This window comes from Meleagris gallopavo, chromosome 7, assembly GCF_000146605.3.
Source record: "Meleagris gallopavo isolate NT-WF06-2002-E0010 breed Aviagen turkey brand Nicholas breeding stock chromosome 7, Turkey_5.1, whole genome shotgun sequence".
NCBI lineage: Eukaryota > Metazoa > Chordata > Aves > Galliformes > Phasianidae > Meleagris > Meleagris gallopavo.
Genome location: NC_015017.2, coordinates 2543236 through 2548709, shown reverse-complemented (window position 1 = coordinate 2548709; position 5474 = coordinate 2543236).

The following is a 5474-nucleotide window of genomic DNA, read 5'->3' as shown; positions in this document are numbered from 1 at the left end:
AAAGAAAAAAAAAAACCAACACAGCAACAAAGTGTTAAAAGCACTGCAAGTGCACTCAAGCTCCAACTTTGTCCAGCAACTGGCCTGGAAAAATATCCTTCTAGCTGAGGTAGTGATTTGTGTTACATACTGCAGAAGAGCTCAGCATCTGGGCTTACAAAGAAAAAGGCTGGGCTTTCCATGTTGCTAATCCTAACAGCAGCCTCTTGCCTGACTGAAATAGGAATCACAGTTCCTAAACAGCTGTTTCCTCAGACAGTGAGAACAGCTGAAGAGGACTCAGGCCAGGCACGGACACAAAAACAGACAAGTAATTACTGAACGTTGCAATAGGCAGACTGGGAGCTGGAAGGCTCTACAATCACCCATATAACTAAAATGAGATAGGTCTTAAAATTTGTGCCTCGCTTTTTAAAGCATCCAAAACTGCTCTTCCACTTATTTCCTTTGGGAAGGTTTATAGGAAAAAGGCATTTGCTTTATTTAATGTTTTATGGCTACATATCCAGTAAAAGGCATTAACTGAAGAAGAGCATAATCATGATATAAAACGGTCCTAATTTTGGAACAGTTCTCCATAGCCTATTGGCAAGCATTTCCCATGAAGGCTTCCATCCTTCCTACATTTAAGTCAGCTGGGCTCAGAATCAAGCCCTCCACAGGCATCCCTTGCCTTTATAATTTTCTATTCTAGACAGAGACCTACAGCCAGGCATGCTTTTGCAGACCATGTGTTCTCTTGGGATCATACATTTGCACTATCACAAAGGCAAAAAAGTCAGCCAGGTAAAAGCAACTGTGTTAGACACAACAGACTTTTTCTAATGGCTTCTCTTGGAATATGCATCTGGTTTCAAAAAGTCTTTATGCATCTCTTAAATATCAAATTCTGCTCAAAAAAATTCACCACTGCACTAACGAGGCACACAGACCTCACAGTGGCACTACGTAGCACACCCTTACAGAACACCCTGCTTCAAATGCTCTGACCTGTGCAACAGTTGAAATAAACTTTGCCTCACTTATGCTCCCATGTGTATATAGCCAACCTGTTTGTTTCAACTTTAATGTCTACCAAACTGTTTTCATCTCCATCTATTACACAGGTCAAACAAACTGCCGTATAAGTGAGAGCTCTCCCACAAATTATCACCTCAGTTCAAAAGTTCTGCAGCTTGAAAAGCAAATGGGATCCTGAGCTTCTTCAGAAGAGGAGTGGCCAGCAGGGACAGGGAGGTGATTGCCCCCCTCTACTCTGCTCTTGTGAGGCCCCATCTGCAGAACTGTGTCCAGGTCTGGAGACCCCAGTACAAGAAAGACAGAGAGCTGCTGGAGAGGGTCCAGAGGAGAGCCACAAAGATGATCTGGGGACTGGAGCACCTCCCTTACAAAGACAGGCTGAGGGAGCTGAGTTTGTTCAGCCTGGAGAAAAGAAGGCTGCAGGATGACCTCACTGCAGCCTTTCAGTACCTAAAGGGAGCCTACAAACTGGAGGGGGAGTCAACTATTTGAAAAGATAGATAATGGCAGGACAAGGGGAAATAGTTTTAAGTTGAGGGAGGGAAGATTTAGGTTGGATGTCGAGGGGGAAGTTCTTTACTATGAGGGTGGTGAGGCGCTGGAACAGCTGCCCAGAGAGGTTGTGGATGCTCCATCCCTAGAGGTGTTCAGGGCCAGGTTGGATGGGCCTATCAGCCTGGTCTGATATTAAATGGGGAGGTTGGTGGCCCTGCATGTGGCAGGGGGGTTGGAGATTCACGATCCTTGAGGTCCCTTCCAACCCTGGCCATTCTGTGATTCTGTGAAATGGCAGACTTTTAAATTCAGTGTACAATTGTCATAGCTCCTCTTCACTAGTCCTGAAGCTCCACTGTAGGCTTCTGAAGTTAGTTGGGGCCTTCCTACTTCACACAGCAGAGCAGGCTGGTTACCTCCAGCTGTGTGTTGAGCCATTTCTTATCAGCTACACTCTTAACAGAAAAAGAGATTAAAAAATAAAAATCAAATTACATCAAATGACTAACTTTTCAAATGAATTATCTGTGAAAGACTCCTGCTCTGTAAACTGTATTATGAAAGAGGAAGTTTTCAGCACAGACAACATAAGGCAGGACTTTTTTTTCCTGAACAATATAACACACACTGTATACAAGATAACAGAAAAACAATGTTTACATTATTTTTCTAATAGTAAAGAGAAATTTGCCCCAATCTTGATTTCCTCATTCAAGAAAATGAAAGAGAATAGCTGATGTTATCTGCCTATAGGAGAAGGATCTCATTTAGATAGATTGCAGTTCTCACAGCACTGGCAAAACTCTCTCTGGTCACCTAACACTTAGCTGTTTTTGCACCCTACAGAGGGCACATCAGAAGTTAGGAAAAGATACTCTCCTAGAAATGATGTCTCCAGTTATAATGTCAAACCCATGTAACCACAGCAAAAAAAAAAGCTGGAAACCACTCCCTGTCAGGTTTACAAGCCCGTGTTTAGCAGCCTTTCCAAACCGTGGGTGCAGGGACAGATCTGCACTGCGTGCATACGCAACTCTTGCTAGCTGTGCTGGCAGAGACCTCTAGGAGTATCAAACCACTAGATTTTGCAAACACTGCTGGCATGTACTCAGGAAGAGGAATAAAATAGTCCAAAAGTTTCCATTGACCTAAACACAGAATAATCTACTGGCGTCATAACACGAGTCTGAAAGTGGAGAAGCCTATCATCGATCAGCTTTGCTCTCATCTGCAAAAGCTGACAACCAGAAAACATAACCTCAGCAGTACAAGCTAGGTGTAGTAACAGTGAATGCAGAGTGGCAGCCATCTGTGACCATTGCAAACACAGAACGCTGTGTTCTTGGTTTAACTACACCTACGGAACTGCCAGCCCTCTAATTACCATGCTAGATTTATTAATATGGCACTGCTCTTCTCTGGTGGACAAGATGATTTACAGTAACACTACTACAGGCCTAGGCAACGTGATAAGCCACTTGCAACCAAAATCACCCCAAACTTTTTAATCTTAATACTACTGCTGAAAGCCTGTCTCTACGACATGCTTCACTTCTACAATTTCCTTCCGCTCACATTTACTTCCTCTTAACACTGCTCCCACATCCTGCAGGGCCAAGGGCTGCCAACCTCACAGCACAAGGCCCTCTTTCATAGACTCATAGAATGGCCTGGGTTCAAAAGGACCACAATGATCATCCAGTTTCAACCCCCCTGCTGTATGCAGGGTCACCAACCACCAGACCAGGCTTTCGGTCCATGCAAGCCCATACACACAGTTGGATTTGCCTGTCAGTTTTTCAAGATGTTTCATCAGTTACAAGACACAACAGCTGGAAAGTGTCAAAGCAGCATTATCCTTCTGGAGGAAAACCAAAAGGAGAGATGATGCATGGAGACTTCCATTTGAACACAACATGATAACAAAGAATCCGCTATAATTTGCAAGGTCCTGTGGCTTCTGGATAAGAAAGAAAGGCTGAAGGAAATCAAAGAGTGAAAACCTATGCAAGAAAGAAGCTTTGCCTCAACACCTGCAAGGAAGGCCGGAAAAGCTGAAATCTCAGTAACTCTCACGCCCTTCTTAATGTAAGGACTCAAAGCATCTTTATTAGAAGGAGATGCAAGGCTTACATTATTTTATTTTTTAAGAGTTATTATCGCCCTGTGGAAAGATACAGACAGGAATCCCCGCGTGAAGAACAGACAGTTAAACAACAAAACCATCATAAGGGCATAAAACTCAAGATACACTAATGCAAGGAGTTAAAATAATATGGGAAAATGCTGAACTTTGAACTTTTGAGTTCACAGTTTTAGCACTCAAGGGAGAAGATAAAAGACATGCTTGTGAAGGAGCTTTCCAATAAATGCAGTTGTCCTTTAGCAGATCCTCAGAGAAAACAAATAAACAACAGTTTAGGCTTCAAACCTCTTTGCCATACAGCAAAGAGTGGGAAAGGAACCTACAACAGAAAACAATAACCTAGGCCTCCTGCTACAGGTTTATGTTCAGCTTCGTCCAGTGACAGAAGGACCAGGACTGTGGAATTTAAATCCTCATCCCAAAGTAATCCCTACGATGTCATCATGACTCAAACTCTAGCAGAGAACACGATCATTCAGACCTGCTGTCTTACACCTTGAACATGAGGCATTCCTGTCCTTCTACCTCACACTATCTCTGTAGGAACTTACCCGTTCCCAGCAATGTCCAAAGAGCACTTTCTCATCATGCTGACACAAACCTGACTCCCACAAACATGCCACCTAAATTAGTCATGTAGAATACTGCACACACTCCAAACATGCTATAAAATACTTCAGAATAGCATGGAAAAAGAGTAAGGACACCACAGATCAAAGCTGCCAGTAGTGCTGGTACCTGAGAAGCATAAAACTACAGCACAAAATAAGCCTGCCTTCTTCCTTTCTAGCTGATTGCATGATCCTGCAGTAGCAGAGCTTGAAAAAAGAAGCCACAGAAGAGTTAAACCTCCGTAAGAACGATTTATCTCATCGAGGTAATTCCTTCAGTCAACCCATTCCAAAGCCAGGCGGTGCTTTACCACCAGAGGAGGGAGCAGACATGGGAACAGGATGCCCACCTTTAGCTGCAGCCAGCAGCACCCGGCTCAGATACAGCAAGGAGCTGAACCCCAAACTGCTGACCAGGGCTTGTGCCAGATTCACCAGCCTCCCCTTGGGGAGAAAGAAGGCAGAAAATCCACATGAACTTAGAACCAAATGCACATCCTCATGATCACCACTGAGCCCACAGTGCTGGAACCAACAAGTCACGCTAAGCAGGTAGAAACAAGACAGGCATCAGCTGGTTTTAATTGTTTCAAGTCAGATCAAAGGCAAACACCGTGCTGCAGTGCCTATTGAACCGCATGCCTACCCCAATAAACGCATGCAGCAAGTTACAGTCTGGGCTCACACCTATGCACCTCTATTAAAGATGATGGGGCCCTGGGCAGCCTGGTCTGGTGTTGAATGTGGAGGTTGGTGGCCCTGCATGCAGCGAGAAGGTTGGGGATTCATGATCCTTGAGGTCCCTTCCAACCCTGGCCGTTCTGTCATTTTCTGGTCTTCAGTGACTAACACACCCTCACTAACTGAAGGGGCCGTGGTACAGAAGGGGCCTCCAGTAAAAATTCAGGCTTCGCAGACACAATTTTTGGCTGAGGCAAAGCACACGAGCGAGCCCACAACCCTACAAATTCTCTCCGCTCCTCTATTCTCCGCGGGTTCTGACTCGAGCAAAGCCTCCGTGCTGCTGCCGCAGAGGCACCTCCGTTCACCTCAGCGCCACACCTGACAGCGCGGTGCCTTCACCACGCCTCCGAGCAAGCCCATGGCTTTTTGTTCGGCTTCCAAACAGAACGCAGCCCCACGCAACCCGGCCTGCCGCTCGCCCCGCGCCCGCTACGTCCGTTGCCCGAGGACGCGCGTGC